Here is a 20,485-nt window from a genome sequence, read left to right on the forward strand (position 1 = left end):
CTATACTCAGTGATGGTGTTCAGAGATGTTGGCGTTGCTCCTCAGGAAGAGCTTAGAATGGCTTGGAAGTGCGCATTAGCAGAGCCCAAGAATGTTGGGAGTGCAGCTTAGTGGAAGACTGTGGTGATCTCAGAACGCTGTGCGTGCAAGCCTAGTGGAAGACTGTGGTGATCTCAGAACGTTGTGAGTGCAGCTTAGTGGAAGACTGTGGTGATCTCAGAAGACAAAAGTGCTGACAGGAATAGAGACAGTGGAGAATGTGCTCTTGAGGTTTCAGATGGGACCAGAGACTCTGTTGGGAACTGGACTAGAACATTTATGTTACATTGTAAGGAAACCTTCTATATTTAGGCCATGCCCAAGAGACTTTGTGTCCAGGCACATTTAAAGGTAAAGAGCTGCTTAACCTGGTGGTGAAAATGGCAATGCATTCAGGTCATGCCATGGTTGCGGTTGATTGCATGACGCCTGATTCACAATGAGAGTAAAGATGAAAGAGCAGAGTAGAAAGATGTTATACACTTAAAATTTCTCAAGGAAAGGCACCTATAAGTTGGAGAGGTGTGGCTGAAGAGGTTAGTGCCATTGGAAAGAAATCAAATACTTGGAGTAACAGGTCACTTGGGACCTGACTTCTTGCAAATGCTTTGCCCTGTGCATTATTGTCTTCTGCCTCACTGTCTGGCCATTTCACTCTGCCATACGCTTCTTGCTATGATCGTGCCTTAAACAGGAATCTGAAAGTAAGAAACGGGCACAAGTAACGCTGACAGAAATCTCAGAAAGTGTCAGCTAAGCAAACCCTGCCCCTTGTAAGTTCTTTTTCTCTTGTATTCTGTTGTAGCGATCAGGAGTCACTACACCAACTTGTATGGATCTCAGTGTTTACAAAATTCTTTTTGTCGTGAAGAAGAACATGCTTACATCTTGTAGGGATTATGCTATGGGCACTTTATTACTTATTATTCTGTCTAGTCTTTCTGAGATTAAGGTAATTTGGTCAAGAGGATATCAAGGTTGTGTAATAGACTAGAATCGTGTCCGATACTATTTTGTTTCTATGTAGAGGAACCATACATGTGTCATGGCTACTTGTAAGCAGAATGCAGTTCTAAATTTTCGATATTGGTGTTGACTGATAAGATAGTAACAGACACCTGGAGGCTCAAAGTTAACATGAGCGATTGTACTCATACTTTCTACATTGTTGCCACTGTCACAACAAGGACGTGTTTTTCCAAATCCAGTTGTCCCAGAAGCGCGAGGGGGACATAGACCTAGATGCTACTAGTAGGCTGAAGCCAGCTCTGTAGCACGCAGCCTTGTTCAGCCAGACTGCCAGTAACTTCAGACTCCTGAGCGAGCAACGCCTGCATAGTGGTTTATTTCACTCAGCTTCGTTGGTACTGAGTACCATCCTCAGAGTTTTGCAAATGGGAAGTTACATATGTGTCTGCCTGTGTGCTTGGCTTCAGCAGTTGGGCCCTTATTCCTAAGCAACTAGTGTCTAACAGATGGCTAACATGCAATGTCAAGGAAACACCTTGGGGTGTGATTTCCCAGAACAAAAACTTTTACAAGAAAAGGCTTTAAATCTCAAAATCCTATGGAGGTCAACACTCCTTAAACAGATCACACTATGGGAGTGTGAAGGCCATACATTATCTCTGTCAGTGTAGTTTAAGGCTAACGTTTTGAGGTTCACAGTATACTCCTGGGATGTTGACTTGTGACTAATTTGCATCTCTTTTCTTGGTGATCACATTCATGAGATTAAAATTTTAAATAGAACAAATCACCTATTTTTATTATATATACTTGCTAGTTTTCTCTCTGTATTTATTATATTTTAGGTATTTGTTGTTCCATGTCGATAATTTTGATTGTGACAAATTATCAGAACGAAACAGCAAATACCTTGAGAGTAAAAAGGAATGGATTTAAAGGTAAACATTGGCAATAAGGAATCAATTGTTTCTTACTAACTATTAGTCATTAATAAAGTTAAATGAATAGCATTAGGGGGAAAGAAGAGAAAATCCGGAAGGCAGAGAAGACAGCTGATGGACAGCTGATGGGCAGCTGATGGACAGCTGATGGGCAGTTGATGGACAGCTGATGGGCAGCTGATGGACAGCTGATGGGCAGTTGATGGACAGCTGATGGGCAGTTGATGGGCAGCTGATGGACAGCTGATGGACAGCACCTTTGACAAAGTTCACATCAGGATCGGAGATCCCACAGATCCCCTTATCCAGTTTTTTAAGGATGACTCTTATGCATTACTCTTGCCAAGGCAAAAAATTTTATTTAGGATGAGAGTCACTAGTCCCTGAAGGCTTGTGTAACGCTCCTGTCACTTGACTGTATACTGCTAAACGCCATGTGTTATACCTGCCTTCTTAATGTCTGCTCCTTCGTGGAGTTGTTTCTCTTTAAGGGTATCTTCTTCCTCCCTGTTTCCTCTCTTCTTCCTCTTCCCTGTTCTTTCTCCTTTTCCAGATGTCCCATATCCCACCTTTGCAATGGCAGTGTCTGTTACTCACTTCCTAACTGCATTTTGCAGGCAGATAGCCTGCTCTGATCTTACAGGGTTCATCTTCCTTTAGTCTTAAACAGAACTCTGGACTTTTGAATTGAGCCGAGAATGAATTAAGACTTAGAGATTACAGGGAAGGAAGAAGGGACTTTGTGTTGTGAAAAGCACACTCATTTGGGAGGTGTGTGTGTGTGTGCATGTGTGTGAGTGTGTATGTGTGTGCAAGTGTGTGCGTGTGGTGTGTGTGAGTGTGTGTACACTATGGTATCACCAGGCTACCTAGAATCTTCACATGTTGGGACATTACTTCTTCATTATGACAGGATTTAAAGGTGCATGCCAGTGGAGGCTGGTTTGAGGTGGCACCTTCAGAGTGAGTTCCTCGTTCCCTCGGAGCAGTAGCCAGCAATCACAGCGTCTCTCTTTCCTCTCAAGCTCATGCGCTCTCTCCCTCCTTCCTCTTTCTCCCATCTTATGAAGCAGCATGAAACTGCCATTGGATTCACCTGCCCAGGCTTGGACCTCCCAGCTCCCAGGACCGTAAGCCCAAACAACTTTCTTTCCGTTCTACGTTACTGGGTTTCAGGTGTTTCGAATAGCTAAAGGCCCCAATTCTGTAGTCTGAGGGTGTGAACTGTGACTTCTAGGGAAGCAGGGTCATTTTCATGGCAAGAAGACAGTGGGTCAGCCGAGGCTCCCGCAGCCGGTGGGGATCTGGGACTCAAGCAGCTTCCATGGCAGCCCAGAGGATACAGCAGGAGCCTGAAGGTTCACTGCTTTGAATCTCGGCCAGGCCTAATTATACAGTCAGCTAATACTTTCCAATTAAAAGAAATATTCAACACTTAACCTCACATAAACCAACCTTCCACAGTGATTTCACATACCTTTCTAACTTCACCAAAAAGTTAAAAAAAAAAAAAGGAAGATTGGGACAGGTTTTATAAATTATCTTAATTAACCCCAACTTTCTATTTGTATTGAAAATAATTTTCTCATACAACATATTCTGATCACAGCTTCCCTTCCTTCATCTCCTCCCAGATCTTTCCTGCCTCTTTACCCATCCAACTGCAAACCTTCTTTCTCTCTTTCTTTAGAAAACAAACAAAAATAAAAATAAAAACAACAAATAAAAAGCAAAAGAAACAAATATACACAGAAATACGTAATTTACAAAAACAAAATTAATAAAAACACAAAATCAGAAACCATAATATATAATCAAAAGACTAGCAAAGTAGAAAAAAGCCAAAGCATTATGCGGCCAAAATCAAACTAACAAACAAACAAAAAAACCCCAAAAACCTCTAAAAATACTATTGAGTTCACTTTGTGTGGGCCGTCTGCTACTGGGCGGGCGGCCTGTCATTAAGTGTGGTTTGTAGACTCAGTGAGACTCCATTGGACAACCATCCGTGAGTGGTTGACCCTTAGATGTGCCTTCTGGCTGGCGATGGGGCCTTGTGTCCACCTCCCTTAGTGCTGCGATCCCACCAGGCTTGACCCTGTGCACACGGCCACAGCCTCTGCAAGTTCACGTGTCCTGCAGTGTGTGGAAGACACGGTTTCCCTGTAGTCACCCGTGCCCTCTGGCTCTTGCAACCTTTCCGTCTCCTCTTCCGCATGAACTCTGAGGGGGAAGGTTATCCCAACCTTCACAGCTGTTATCTAATTATGAAACATATGCACCTACCTATATCATATCACTGTCTTTCTTTCTGTGTATCCATCCCTTCCTTTCATCTCCCAGGCTTCTACTTATCACGAGAAACCAGTGTTCCATGCCTCAGCTATAAGTTGATCTTTCCAACGAGGCTCTTTTATGCCGTATAAAGGATTTCTGGGTGTGGAATGAGCCTGATGGTGGAAGCTAAGAAGATTGTAAATAGACACAGGGGCTGGGATAAATTGGGTAACTGCCAACACTGATTGACCGAGTCTTTTTCTCTCATTTCCTCTTCTCCTCTATGTACACTGGTGAATGCACAGGACATTATTCAACTTGACTTTTCTGTATTGGATTTACAGCAGTGCTTAGCTCCTACTTTTCAGAGTGGACTAGAATTTCTGTTCATAGAGTTCCTTGCTCACTGATAAGAACACAGTAAGGGTCCAGGAGAGCTGCCAAAATGGTCCTGATGCAATTATCTCCATCACTGTCCTCAGCCCTATAACGTGTTCCTGGTGCTGTGCACATCCCCTGAAGCGCTCCCACCGCCTCTTTCCCAGGGTGCCCAGGCTTTTGACAGCACCATTCTCACAGTTATTCAGAGGTAAGAGGAGACTCTGGGGTTTGGGAACCAAAGGCCCATTTTTCTTGGTGAGAAAAAGTATAGGAAAAAAAAAACCCCAGATTACTCTTTAGTAGTGTCTTAAATGACTAATGTGCTTGTTCGTCCTCCTTTAGTGAGTGACAGCTCTGGAGGGAGATGGCCTGGTTTCAGATGCACTATATGTTTTTTTCCTATGTATTCTGTAGAAATCCACTTCTATACATCCCAGTTCCTTCCTTCCTTCCTCTCTTTCTTTTTTCTCTTGGTTTTTCAAGACAAGGTTTCTCTGTGTAGCCTTGGCTGTCCTGAACTCAATCTGTAGACTAGGCTGGGCTCGAACTCACAGAGATCCTCCTGCCTCAACCTCTCTGAGTGCTGGGATAACAGGAGTGTGCGCCCATGACTGGTTCATACCAGTTTCTATATTGGTAAAGAGAAGATAGTGGTAGTTGTTGTTTTCTATGATGTTAATAAGCTACTTTGAAACAAGCATTTGCCCAGTATCTGGGTAATTACAGTGCCCAGTGACTACTGTTCTTACTTATATAATCTCTTTTAAAAACTATAGTTAAGGCACTACTAAACTGCTGATAGCAGGAGAAATAGTGTTCCCCTAGGGAAGAACGTACCAATTGATTATCTAATACCAAATGATCAGCCTGAATACACACACACACACACACACACACACACACACACACACATACACACAAGTAATATTCACTAGGTAGGGTATATTTAGGAATATTCATATATACATGTACTTACATATGTGTACATGTAGTAAAAATTAAAGAAAATATAGGCCATGCATTTGAAAGAGATCATGCAGGGCATATGAAAGGGTGTGGAGAGAAGAAAAGAAAGAGAGAAGTTATTGAATTATATTGTTCTCAAAAAATTAAAAAAAATGTTTCCCCAAATGTATATTATTAATATATTTTTCTGTTTTAAAAGATGAAATTGGTATTATGGGGGAAAGGAGCCCCACTAAGCATTGACAGTTCAAAGATTAATAGCACACAGTTCCTATCCTGAGAGAACCTTGGTTTATTCTTATGAAAAATATCACACATTGGAAATGCAAAATAGAATATGAACTCAGGAGATTTTTCAGGGACAGAAGTAGGACATCTGACCCAACTGTGTAAATCTTAGCACAGTTCTGTTGCCCACAGACAGTGTCTTTTAGACCTAAGTCTGGGTGGGAAGCCGCCTACCACTTAATGCCTTCTTGCCAGAGGCAGCACTTCTCCCAGGGGGTTTCTGCGGCTGCCTCTAGACTTGGATCAGCTTCTACCACAAGAACCAGTTTTTCTGAGGCCAGTTCCTCTTTTTGGCATCCTGCCTTGGCTCTGGCCCCTTCCCTCGCTGTGGATGGCATGGCTGCCCTTCCCTGTCTACTTGGCCAAGTGTTCACAATGGAGCCAGCCACCCACAGGCCTCCTGTGTTTGCTTTCCTCCTTTCCTCCCTCACACCTGTTACCCTCCACATCCTAGCCTTCGCTCTCTGGGACAGAGGCAAATGCACTCTCTTCTGGGTTGATTATTCATGCTTTGTGACACCAACCCAGAATGAGTCTGTCCCCAGAGATAGCTCTAAGCTATAGAGGACACTGCTAGACAGGGGTTGAACACATAGGGTCTGATACATTACCTAAGAAGTTTGGCAGCAGCAGTTGATGAGGCTATTTGCTGGATTAATTATGTGATGAAGAACAGACTTTTTCTGAGGTTCCATTTGATACAGGGGAACAGGGGAAATCAGTGTGCCCTCTTGGGGTTCCTAGCCTCATTAATAAAACAATTTAGGAGTGAGCTCAAAGGACTTAAGGACGGCTTTATTAGAGTTTAAAAGAAAACCCCAGGGCAGGCAAGATATAAGATTAAGCTCCTTCTGGGCAGAAGTGGATGACAGTAAAACTGGCAAACAATTTTTTTATTAATGGCTATGAAATGTTAGCAAATAAGTCATCTGTTTTATCTATGGTCATCTATAGTATTCATAAGATCTACCTGTAGTTGGATGCCAGTTGTATAAGCTGTAGAAAAGTGTATTTGGGCTATGGACACGTTGGCTGAGGATATGTGGCGCTCTGAGTCCAGTCACCACCATTATCAAAGGTAAATAAATGAAAGGAAAACTGAGCAGTTGACATGCCAAGGTTGCTGGGGAAAATCTCACAGGGCCCTTCTTCTAGATGAAGAGTTACATGCAGGTAATGACCGACTCTTATCAGTCCTCTTGGAGGAGTATAGGTCTTTCCCAGGAATGAACTCCCCTGCTTGGTTATACGATATCACGTGCTTAGATCTAAAAACATACATATGAGCAACACTAAACTATTTAGTTTAAACTTACAGGTTGTTTTTATATATTAATTTGTGTGTGTGTATGTGTACACATGCATGTGTGTATGCAGGCATGTGTGTGTATATGTAATAATACTAATTCCAGAAAAATAAGTCATCCGTTTGTGAGGGAGTGATGGGGGATGAGGGAGGGTTTGGAGGGAGGAAAGAGAGGAGGAAATGACATATATACAGTGCACATATGTAAAATTTAAGAATTAATTAAAGTTGAGAAATTAAGCGTGGAAAAGGTGCACGCTGCAGTTGTCCTGGCTGGAGCAATCTAAGGAGAAAGCAGCCTCCACACAACAGGGCACATGGTTTTATTTCTTCCTGATGTAAATCAAAATTAAAACACAGAACACAACAACTGTGTTCATTCTCAAGCTCTGTCCTTTCACCTTGTCTCAGAAGCCAGTTGCCTCAGGGGCTCTAGAGGCGTTGAGCTGGAAGTCAGTTTCACAGCCTCACATCTGAGAACAGTGCTAGAAAGCTCTCTGCACTCAGAGCCAGGCAAACCCATTCTCAGAGCAGCTTTGAGCAAACTCCCTTCGGCTTGCCTGGTTACAAACAAGCTTACGGTTTTTTTTTTTTTTTAAATTACTTGAAAGTATAGTGCCATATGAAGAATAAGAGAAAGACCTTTTATTGGATGTCTGTATGTGTTAGAAAGTATCTATTTTTTATTTATTGGAAATAGATTTTTTTCTCACATAATATATTCACAGTTAACAGTTTCCCTTCCTCTACTCCTTCCAGTTTCTCCCCATCTCCCTTCTCATCTGAATCCACTCTCTGTCTCTCACTAGAAAATAGCTTCCTAAGGGATAATAATAAGTAAAATAATATAAAAATTAACAAAGCAAAGCTTGATCAAAGCAAACAGAAGGAAAAGAGCCCAAGAAAAGGGACTGGTAGGTCTCAGAGTAGAGACAAATGGCTGAGGTACCTGTTTAACATATCAAAGTGGATGGCTGCCAGGTTCTCCCAGCATCCCTCAGTCCTCACAGGGTATGGATGGCATATGTGCCCACTAACCTAAACCTCTCCAGTCCAGGGGCTGGGCTGCCCTTCCCCCAGCTGCACTTCCCTATGTAGTCCAGCTATTTTGGTCGCCTGACCTTTTTGTGTGCCCTTTACTCTCCTGTCTCTCCCCTATTCCCTCCCGTCTTTTCTCACGTTGCCTGGCTCAGGGTCAAGTTCACTCTGGGCTCTCCTAGATGTCTCTGTCTCTGGCTATGCTCTCCCTCACATCTCCGGTAAACCTCCTCCACTGTACCTAGTAGCAAATATATTCTTCCTTTTTATTTTTATTTTGTCATTCAGGCACAAAACTCAGGGGCACACTAGTTCACACACTCAAGAATTTCATAAACTCAAAGCCATACTATATGCACAGAGGACCTGGTGTATGCCCTGTGAGTGCTGCTCCAGTCTCTGTGTGCTCATATGAGCTTTGCTCAGTTGATTTAGAGGGCCTCACTCTCCTGGTGCCCTCTTTGGCTTTTATGTGCTTTCTGCCTCCTCTTCCACGGTCTTCTGAGCTCATGGGGAGGGATTTGATGGAGACATCACATTTAGAGTTATGTGTTTTAAAAAAATCTCTCTCTCTCTTTCTCTCTCTCTGTCTCTGTCTCTGTCTCTCTCTCTCTCTCTCTCTGTCTCTCTCTCTCTCTCTCTCTCTCTGTGTGTGTGTGTTTACCATTGGCTCTGGGTCTCTATTCATTTCCATCTGCTGCAGGAGGAAGGTTTCTGGTGATGGCTGAATAAGACACAGATTTATGAGTAAAGCAGATTATTATAGGGGCATGCATATATATATATATATATATTTGTGGCAGCAATAGTATTTGGTTTTACCCTAGGTCTCTGGGCTATCTAGTCTCTTGGTTTTTGGTCCTGCAAGCAGTGTCAGGTTTGGGCTCTTTCTTGTGGAGTGTGCCTTAAGTAAAATTAGGTACTGTTTGCTTCCCACAAGCTTTGTGCCACCATTAGTGCAGTGGTTCTCAACCTGCGGGCTTTTCCACCCCCCCCCCCCAAAATCCTCACCCCAACTCACAAACACACTGTGCATACTCAGTCATTTCTCTGGTCAGGGATAATGCCAGCATTTTCCCTTTTCCTAAAATGCAATCAAAAAGCGCCATCTGGTTAGTCAATTTTTAGAGTCATTATTGTTATTTTCTCATTAGAAAATTTGTCTGCCTCCTGGGTCTGATTAGTAGCTGTCTGTCTACCTTGCAGCCTCATTTCCTTTTCCAGCCTCAGGTCTTGGACTGAGCTCAGATGATGCCCAAGTCTACTCGCAGTTCTCCTCTGCTGAGGACAGGCTGTTGCTTCTCTGCAGCATTTACATTTAAATCAAATGTCTCAGTTTGATGTAGATGCCCGGGTTTCTCTCAGAGGCAGAGTATGAAATACGGACTCACACTCAGGCAGTTTATTGAGGCAGCAGTCCTGGAGCAAGAGGTAGGGGGTGTGGAGGAGTGTGGGAGAGGAGGAAAAGGAGAGGCATGGGCGCATGCGTCACTGCATGGGTGCATGCGTGACTGTGTGGGTGCATGAACTGCTGCATGGGTGCATGTGTGCATGTTTTACTGCATGGGTGTACACGTTACCGCACGGGCGCAGGTGTTACTGCATGGGTGCAGGTGTTACCACATGGGTGCACACGTTACTGCATGGGTGCATTATTACTGCGTGGGTGCATGCGTTACTGCATGGGTGCGTGTTACTGCATGGATGCGTGCATTACAGCCACAGACATCTAGGCTTGGAACTGAGACTGCTGAGGCACTCCCAGGACTGTCTAAATACCTTTCAGGGTCTGTGCAATCAGCGAAGAGAGAGACAGAGAGAGAGAGAGAGAGAGAGAGAGAGAGAGAGAGAGAGAGAGAGAGAGAGAGAGAGAGAGAGAGAGGCAGGCATATGAGCTTCCCCTCCAGTGTTATTCAGGGTTGCTTAAAGAAATTAAATCTTCTTACACTTCTGGGCTAAACCTAGGAATACATTCAATGAGTTTCTGTTACAACAGGCTTCTGGAGAGATGGGAAAACCCCAGGATGGAAAGCGGTGACATGCAGCACAGGCTCTCACTGAGTCTCTAGTTGTACAAAGCAAATTCATGCTTAGATGAAACGGCTCTTTCAAGTTGTTGCTGGTATATGACATGGAAGGGAGACCATGCGAGGCGGGACAGAAAATGTGACTAGCACAACACACACACACACGCGTGCGCACACGCACGCTCACACACAGTGGAGGGGGAGGGAGGCGGGGAAAGGGATGCAGGGGAGAGCAAGGAAGGGAGGGCAAGAGAGGATGCGACACGATGCTCTTGTGGCTTCTTAGGCTAACTTCTCCAGTCTCATCTTTGAACATGCTCGCATACTTCCTACACACAGAGATGCAGACAAGTGTCCCAACCACACCATGCCATTTCATATTGACAAGAGAAAACGTGGGACATCCTTGAGTTTGAGGGAAGCCTTTGGCCTCAGGTAGACTTATCTTGTGGGGTGGGCAGGATCTTAGAAAACCTCACGGGACACCAAAGCAAACCTAACTCTAAGAGGGCTGGGGTTCTTATCTTCCAAGTTCTAAGAATGAAATCCATGGACCAAGGAAGGCGAGGTTGAGGAGAATTTTAATGTCCTACATAGGTAGGAGCTTAAGAGAGGGGGCAGAGGCAGAGCTCCTGTACAGAGGGGACAGGCCTCAGGAAATAGGGTGTCACTGAGGTGATAGTCTGGCGCCTTTCGAAAGGACATATGGCAGAAACTGGGGAGTGAGGTGATGGGAAGAAACTGGTCAGTCAATATGGCCCAACCACAAGGTGTCTGGTCGCCTCCTTTCAGCTTGTTGGTCATGTGCTCAGGTGTGGCTTGCAGGCAAGGAAGGGAAAGAGATGACAAGGAACCAGAACAGACTCTTCTCTGGCGTTTCTGGCCTCCTGCGAAGACATTCTCAGAACTCGATGGCTGCTTTTGAGTTCCCACTCGACCGGATCAGTTTCTGTGCCCTGTTCTCATCAGTACAGCCTATTTTTTCATCTTGGTGCATGGTGATATTCTTTCTTTGAAACATTGACACTTATTTTCTGTGGTTCAAAACTTTAATCTCAGATGAAACTCCTTGCTGGGAAGCTTCCATGATACTTTTGATTCCTTTGTAGCTTTTGTAACGTGTATCATTGCTCTACCAACTCTCTTATTTCAGCACCTATAGCTCCAAAACATACACAGCCTGGGCAGCATCTGGGAGAGATTGCACCTTTCCACTTCATGTTTTTGAGTGGCTTGGGTATGTGATTGACTACGTAATGAATGCCGTATGAATAGTTGTGCAGCGTGTGAAGGAGTACATTTTGATATTGCTGGTCGACAGCTAAACTATTATGTTGCCAAAAAAATTAGAAACCTGTCTGGAATAAACTTTTTCAAAACAATTGAATGTTGAAAGCAGAAAACAACTAGGTATCTAAGTAGGCCTCTAATATAGAGCATCAACAAAACAAAGACCATGTAACCAAAAGGAAAATCTAACAATAAATCAGTATAACAGACTCCTACTTCTGCTCCTTAGAATGAGATCAATATGATATGAGGGAGAGGCAGGCATATCTCTGCGAGTTCGAGGCCAGCCTGGTCTACAAAAAAAACGAGTCCAGGACAGGCAAGGCTACCATGTCTTGAAAAACAAAAAAGCAAAGCAAATAAACAAAGAAAGAAAAAGATACAAATGTACATAAATTGTGAATGATCGTTAAAGAAGGGGAGCTACTCAAACTTAAAATGCTACATGATAGTGTGAGTGGCCTTGGAAATAAACAGAAAATACATTTGCTATGGTAGAAGGAGACCGAGGTTTGAATTAGGCAGCTTGTATAGTGGTTTGCCACAGTGAGTGGAAAAAACATCTTAGGCTGAAAAACCCAGGTCGCATCCTGCTCACTCTTTGCTTAATCGTAGGCAGATTTTAGTTACCCCAGCAGCAAGTTGGAGTTAGTAATTATACTCAATCTATGTGGTTACTGGGAAGATCAAGTTAATTACTACTTTTATAAGAGTTAGAGCAGTTCCTGGTACAGCATTTGGTTTCCTGTGATATATTTTACCTTGCATAAAGGAAAGCTGGTGTGGACGGGACATGTTTAGGTGCCAGTAGAGAATTGATTTATGTGTAGGAGATTTTGTGGGGGAAATAGGATAAAACTGGGAAGCTGTTTGGATTTGTAGTGAGGATACCAGAGCTCAGATAGAGCCAATAATGGGACTGTATGTAGTTTTCCAGAACAATTCCTGTTCAGCGATTCTTCTGTTGTAATCATCAGAACTCCCACCTTAGTGTCCTGTTCGAACTAAAGATATTGACAATAGAGGTATCTGAGTAAGATTCCTGGAGATTTGGGGAGATGTTCTAGCTTTAGGGTGTGTGTGTGTGTGTGTGTGTGTGTGTGTGTGTGTGTGTGTGTGTGTGTGTGAGAGAGAGAGAGAGAGAGAGAGAGAGAGAGATGCCTTGGGGGAAGGAAAAACATTGCAGGTGGGGAAGAAACTTGTAATCAAAAGAACGCAGGGACATTTAGGCTGTTTCCAGGTTCTGGCTATTATGAATTAGGCAGCTATGAACATGGTTGAGCAAATGTCCTTGTGTGCTGGAGCATCTTCTGGGTATATTCCAAGGTGTGGAATAGCTGGGTCTTGAGGAAGCCCTATTCCCATTTTTCTGAGATAGCACTAGATAGATTTCCAAAGTGGTTGTACAAGTTTGCATTCCCACCAGCAATGAAGGAGTGTTCTCCTTTCTCCACATCCTTGCCAGCATGTGAGGTCACTGAGTTTTTGATCTTAGCCATTCTGATGGGTATAAGATGGAATCTCAGAGTTGTTTTGATTTGCATTTCTCTGGTGACTAAAGACATTGAGCATTTCTTTAAGTGTTTCTTAGCCATTTGATATTCCTCTGTTGAGAATTCTCTGTTTAGTTCTGAACCCCATTTCTCAATTGGGTTATTTGGTTTGGTGGTGTTTAATTTCTTGAGTTCTTTGTCTTTTGGATATTAGACCTTTGTCAGATGTAGGGTTGGTGAAGATCTTTTTCCAGTCTGTAGGCTGTCACTTTGTTCTCTTGACAGTATCTCCAGCCTTACAGAAGCTTCTCAGCCTCATGAGGTCCCATTTATTAATTGTTGACCTTAACACCTGGGCTGTTGACATGAACTGTGATGCTCCATATTTGACCACCTCCCCTTGGTGGGGAGGTCTGGTGGCACTCAAAGAAAGAATAAGCAAGGCTACCAAGATGAGACTTGATAGCCTATGACCATATAGCATGGGAAGAGGTCCCCCTTGGTCTTAGACCTAGGGGAGGGGAATAGGGTGAAAGCAGGAGGGAGGGAGGAATGGGAGGATACAAGTGATGGGATAACAATTGAGATGTAATCTGAATAAATTAATAAAATTAAAATTAAATAAAACAAACAAACAAAAACATAAGAATGCAAGGATAATCCCAGAGAATCCGTTCTCTGATATGCCCTCATTGTAATTCAAAACGTTTAAGTAAATAAGTGAATTCGCTTTGTAAAGAAAAAAAAAAAAAAAAAAAAAAAGGTAGCAGTTAAAGGCTAAAACTTATTGCAGCTGAAGTACACAGCTCCAGTGTTTCAGGGTGTACTTTACTTTATACGGAAGCGGCAGCCACGGATTGTCTTCAGATGCGGAGTCCATCAGCACTCGAGCTGGGACAGAGACAACAGCCCCAGTGTTTGAACATCTTATCCACAGCTGTGGGGCGTTGGGGAACACGTGGATGTTTGCGCCATGAGAGAGCCCAGAGCGTGAGTGACGTGAAGCATGACGTCATTAACTAGGCTCAGAAAAGCAAACCTGTAGAGCCGACTCCACCCCCTGGCAGGAGTAAGAAGACTGTGTGTGTGGCGGGGTCAGGCTTATGGTGAAGTTCATCACTAATTCTTTGCTTAACAATGATCAGAAGCCACGCAGAGCTGAGCACCACAGGGAAAACCAAGCTGAGGATCCCAAACGGACTGAGCAGCGCTCTCCTGAGGGGCTAACAATCCCATCTCGCACGCACCGGGGTGTAAGTTTGGGTTTGGTGGGGGTTTATTTTTCACCGCTAACCCATTTAGTAGTTTTTCGTATGCCCACCCAGCCCGAAACCACATCTCAAGCGGTGATTTAAGACTCAGTCTGTGGTGGTTTGGGGTACATCTTAGACAGAGTTATGAAACAGGCATCTTCTTTAGGTCCTGCTTGCGAGCCTCTGTGTGCCTTGTGGCCTCTCCCATGGGCTGCAGTTTCAGGTGCCCAGCAGGCTTACTTTCCGAGTCGCCGTCATGACGTGAGGGAAGCCATCTTACCCTCGTTCCAGGCAGGTTCTGCGCCGGTCCAGGGCTTCAAGCGCTCATCGTTTTGCCTCTGTACCATTTCTGGTCCTTGATATCAAGTTGTGACTTTTAACAAATTTGCTTCTTTTCATTTTACGTCTCATTTTGAAGTACTTGGAACATTTGTTTGGAGACCACTAGACATCATCTCTTCAAAAAATGAATTTGGGCGTTCTCCACACTGACTTGCAAATCGGCCGTCACCAGTTTGCAATCCCATCGACAGTGAATGAGGGCTCCCTTTTCCTCCCACCCCGTGTAGCGTTTGCTATCAGTTGTCCCATGGATCTTTGGCATTCTGACGGGGTTAAGATGAAATCTCAAGATTTTGAGTTTCATTTCCCTAGTTGCTAAAATTGGGACGATAATATCTTTTATGAGACCTTCCTCAGCCATTTTTTCTTCTTTTGAGAACTCTCTATTCAAGCCCTAGACTCGTTTTTTTTGGGGGGGGAGGGGGAAATTAATTATTTTTTTCACATACTCTGGATATTAAGCCTCTGTCAGATGCATAGTTGGCAAAGGGTCTCTCTTCCTCTTCAGCTGTGCAGAAGCGTCTTTGATAGGTCCCACTTGTCAACCTTAATTCTTGAGCAAGTGGAGTTCTGTTCCGGAAGTCCCGCCCCCATCTGTGTCATGTGGGGTACAGCCCGTGTTCTCTTCTAGTTGTTTTAGGTTTCAAGTTGGTTGTTTCATGCCAAAGAGTCAGCCCTGAAAATACACATACAGGTAACATTATACAGATGAAACAGCTTATGTTTAGGAATATATATCTGTACATAGATGCATATAATAACAATTAGTAAAAAAATTTTTTAAAGGCCAGAAATTTGAAGGAGAGTGGAGAGAGGTATATTGGGGGTGGGGGGGTTGGAGAAGGGAAAGGAAAAGAAAAACTGTAATTGTTACAATCTCAAAACATAAAGCAATACAAAATGGTTTTAAATAGATATTTCTGCTCTCAGACAAATATAGAAAAGCTATTTTCCATATGTATGAAGATTTAAGAGACTTTACTTTTCTTATGTCATTTTGGAAAAATAAATTGCTCAATAATATGCTTTTTAAGGTAGAAAGTTATAGCCTAGGAAATGTGATGATTTAGAATTTATGAAACATGGGGTCTAACTGCAGAGTAGTAATGGGAGACCCTCAGAGGTAAGCACTGAGCATCTGGACCAGATCAGGTTGATAGGGTAAATGGTGGGGAGAGGTCGTCAGACACCAGGAGGACTACCTGTGATGCACAGACCTATTAAACAAGAGAAAGGGAAGTAAATAAAAATGCCAAATAACAACACTGCACATGTCAACAAAGAGATCATAATTCAAATATGAGGTAGACGAGTGTCCTTGAGACAGTTACTCTCCAGTTCTCGCCTTTATTTGGCATACTTGACTTTCTGAGTATTTTATAGACTATTACTCTATTTGAATTTTCTGACATTTCATCATAGCTAGAGTTAGGTTATAGAGTTTTGACTAGAATACTAGCTATTGCATTTTGTGTAGAATATATCTGAAGACACGTGGCATCTATTTTATCTCAGCTAATGAGGTTAACCTTAATCACCTTATTATGGTGTTTTATTATTTCTCTGGTGTATATTAAGTTTTCTCATCATCATTTAATGTTTGAAGCTACTTTAAGCATGTATCAACATATTGTTTATATGTACACACATGTAAATTTCCTCATAAAATATCTATATATAAAGTAAAAAATAGTAATTGATGATTTCTACCTGTCTCAACGTTTAAAATTATATTTGCAAAATTGACAGGCCTGGTGGCACAGATCTGTAATCCCAGCCACTATGGAGGCCAGGAAAGGATTGCTGTAAACTTGAAGATAGGGCTACAAGTGGTTTCAAAGCTATTCAAAATGATAATCTTCTAAAAAACCAAAACCAAACCAGAACAAAAAAAACCCAGATGTTCCCTTGCCTGTGGGCAAAGAGACACTTTGTTGGTGTTAATCTTATATCAGTCAGGGGCAGAGCAGATGGCCGTCCTTTGCTTATCCTAGCTTGATGCCTGGCTTGGTGGCCAAAGCTGTCGTATGCCCAAAGACTCATAAAAATAAGATCCAAATCAAATCAAATCAAACCAACCCAGGTAGTGCAGCAAGGGAGGAAGAAGACAGACAGAGACCTGTGGACTGCCATGCCACCCTCAGACCTGCTATCCAGCTCACGGGCCAGGCGGGCCATAGATGCCCACTAACCACCACACCATGCAGCACAAATGGAGGATGTCACCCAGGGGACCGCCAGCCCTGTGGCCAGTCTGCAGTGGGGGCCACCCCAATATGCGACTATGTGGTGGTCAGATGGGAGAGAAAGAGAAGTGGAACAGCTTGGTCATTATGAAGAGAGATAGAACTGGAGACTCCAGGGTAGAGAGGAGTAGCCTGTTGTGAGTGGCCAGCCCCACCACCTGGGGCCATGGCAAAGTTAAAGCCTGAGTAACCCTCTGAGGGCCATGTTTCAATTTGTGGCTACACAGCAGCAGGGGGTCGGTGTTGATGTCTGTGGCTCATGTCACCACTAGAAAACATGGAGATGTCTCTGCTGCAGGCAGCTGTTGACAGGGACCCTCCCATGGATGTCCATAACTGACCCCATCCTCATCTGGATGTGGGGCTCTGGAGAGCCAGCTCTATCTCTTACCTTTGGCATGACTCAGGAGAGCGAGCATTGCTTCTTGCTCAGGCAGCACAATAGAACTGGCCCTGGTAGACGGGGCCAGGGTAATATAGCCTTGAGGGTGAGAGTGAGGGAGAGCTGGCCTTGCTACTATTCTGGTGTGACATGGGTGTCGGGGTGATGTTCTCCCCACCCCGCCTCGCCACCTGCAGTAGCTGGCTCTGGGGTCATGAGAGCCCAGGAGATCTAACCCTGCCCCCTCACTGGCTGTATTTCTCCTGGAAAACACAATGGGGCTGGCCTGATGGCAAAGGCACTGGTGAGAGAGCCCTGAGAGTGTGAGATTGGGAGAGCTGACCCAGCCCCTCACAGTCCACAGCAATTGGGAGAGTGGGCCCTGCACCTCCACTGGGCAGCACAGTAGAGCTGGCCTTGGAGGCTTGGGTGCTGGTGAGCCAGCCCCAATGGCAGGAGAGAAAGAGAGCTGGGTGACCTCGCTGGAGCAGTGCTGGAGAGCTTACGCTATTGGTGCAGATAAGGCAGAGCTGGTGGGCTGAACAACTCAGCCACTACCCTGGCCAGGATCCATATCCAGGGCTCTGAATTGGCCCACCCCAAACTCTATATCATATGAGAACACTTGGGACCTACGAAAGGGCCAGTCCTACTGCTGGAAAGCTACAGGATCTTCACGACATAGGGCAACAACAGGATAATCAGGAGGAGTCCCAATGTGGATCCAGTGTTGATGGTGTCACAGAAGCCAGAGCACTTAAACTTGACTCATTGTAATGAACGTTTGCAAGTGAAGATGTATGGTTTGAGGGCTATACTGTGGGACACACTGGGACATGCTACATTTTCCAAGATGAGATGCTTTCTATGGTGGTTTTTTTTTTTTTTATGTGTATTTTATTTTGGGAGGCTAAAGGGCAAAGGGCAGGTATGAGGATGAGGAGATGAGCTAGACTCGGGTGCATGATATGGAACTCACAAAGAATCAATAAAAAGCTTTAAAAAATACCGATATTAGCCTGCATTTTCTATAAGACATGCCATTTACCTCTCTCTCACAGCTTCATTTACCCATCAATTTATTATCAGGATACCTACTTGTGGGTTCTTATTCACTGGGTTGTAATCTACCATCGTCCTCATATAATTTGTAAACACTCCAGGTTTGGCAAGTGGAAGCTCCTTAAAACGTGGCCTGGCATCTTTTCAACATGCCCCTGTCAATTTCACTGTCATACTTTGAGAACAAGATGATTACAGTTGTTGTTAGCATTACTGTTACATGACTACGTGGTATTTTTCCTGCCTCATCCATGACTCAGTCGGCTGTGCTCGGTGCAGAAGAGTGTTAGACACCCAAGGCTGGTGATAGGCTGCTCATTGCTGCTGTCATTTGAAGGTCATGTTACCCTCCCCTTCTTGCTCTGTGCACAAGGTCACGGGCACTTTTACTTTTGCTGCTGCTGATGTCATCGTTTACTTGATAAGGTGACTCAGATCCACCAAGTCCCCACTATCTGATCACTGGATGGGTCTGAGACCCCAAATCTGTCCAGGTGGTCCTTACTCACGCCTCTTCTGTCTTTAGGATGGTTTAAGTTTAATGCTGAGTTTCAATATGTAACTGTGCATACTGTTGAAAGCTATATTATCTTTCTCCCTGTAGCGTTTTACCCTAATGTGATTGGTTTAGGATCAAAGCCTATAATTTTATGTAACAAAACTTAATAATCTACTCTTTTAAAAAATAGGACTGGTATGAGGTTGGCTTCTGTAATTTGAATTTATTCCCAGTGTTTAGAGGCTTCCGCTGTCTTCCCAATACATGTAACTATCACATATGCACACACACACACACACACACACACACACACACACACACACACACACACACACACACCATACCATATATGGAATATATATCATAAATATATGTATTATCTAAAAGTACTGTACTTGGCATTTATGAAACTCTGGACTGGTTTACTGCCTAAAAGCAGTACAGAGAAAAGAAAAACTGTGTCCCACTTTCTCCAGTGTTGACAGCACAAATGAGAGCTTACTGCCCCATTCCAATGAGCCTGTGGCTTCCATTAATCTCACACTTGCAGATGATGAATGAAAATTGTTTTGTCACACTAGGCAGACAGCGCGTGCAGGGTAATTAATCCCAACTGAAGGGCTGGAGGAACTGCCAAATAAAAATGTTATATGTCTGCAGCTCAGCCGAGATGCACCAGCAAGAATTTTACTGGTGGTAATTCCAGACCCGATGTTTACTCTCCCTTACATGGCGGAGAGTAAGAAATGAAGCCAGAGACGCTCGGGTTAATTACACAATGTCCAAAACCAGGTAGCCAGTCAGGATGAAGGCTAACAGTCATTCTCAGGGGGAATGAGTGCACTGCAGAAGAATCTTCCTTAGAAGAAGAGGGACGCTGGGGCCAGCACTCTTTCGGGAAAGGTGAACTCCACCAAGCCCTACAACGTTAGATGCCAGGAACTCATAGGTTGAAGGAGAGAACTGAGTCTCACAGTCTGCCCTTTGGCCGATGTGTACACACAATAAATGTAGTTAAAACATTAAAAAGCACCTTTGGTATTTCTGGGTAGACTGTAATCACCTGGGTTTTTTTTATTAAGCCCAAAGCAAATTCTACGAAACGAGAACATATTTGGACAATTAAACAGAAGAGAAGATACAAAGCATTCACACTAATATTTACTCATCCTGCAGTATAAGGCCTGACATGGAACTTAACTGAGGGCATGACACTTTCAGGGTCCAGACCATACAGAACTTCCCCACTGGTAACTTTGTCCAATTAATCTACTACAACAAAGTACCCATGACTGGGAAGTTTATAAATAGTAGAAGCAGAGGGGTTCAAGATCGGCAGTTTGGTGATTTCCACTTCCCAGATGGTACTCTGAGTTCTGAGTCCTTCCCAGGGGAGGGACAGTCCTGCGGTAAATCAGCGTCCGTCCGGTTACCAGACACTGCTATGAAGATGACCATGTCCCTGTGCTGAAGTTATTTGCTCCGATCATTGGCAGAGCAAGCTTGCACCATGTCTGTCCTGATCCATGCTGCCCCCCCCATTGTTTTTGCAACAGATTCCCGTGTTTAACCTCTCCATTTTGGCACGTGAGTGCTTTCTCAGCAGGGGTCCCGTTTCACTCATGTGGAGAAAGTCCTGGAAGACCTTTCTTCCTGCAGTTTTCTGCATGCACTGCATGCTAGGAT

The 20,485-nt window shown here is 43.9% G+C and overlaps 1 protein-coding gene and 1 non-coding gene across 2 annotated transcripts in view; both read left to right on the top strand.

Moving 5' to 3' along the window:
* Positions 1-20,485, top strand: part of Grxcr1 (glutaredoxin and cysteine rich domain containing 1) — a 109,488-nt gene that overhangs the window by 12,202 nt on the left and 76,801 nt on the right. The window lies entirely within an intron of this gene.
* Positions 16,514-16,655, top strand: LOC127206026 (small nucleolar RNA SNORA48). Its single transcript, XR_007832721.1, has one exon. It is a non-coding gene; the product is annotated as a small nucleolar RNA SNORA48 (small nucleolar RNA).

Source organism: Acomys russatus, chromosome 22 (genome assembly GCF_903995435.1).
Source record: "Acomys russatus chromosome 22, mAcoRus1.1, whole genome shotgun sequence".
Classification (NCBI taxonomy): domain Eukaryota; kingdom Metazoa; phylum Chordata; class Mammalia; order Rodentia; family Muridae; genus Acomys; species Acomys russatus.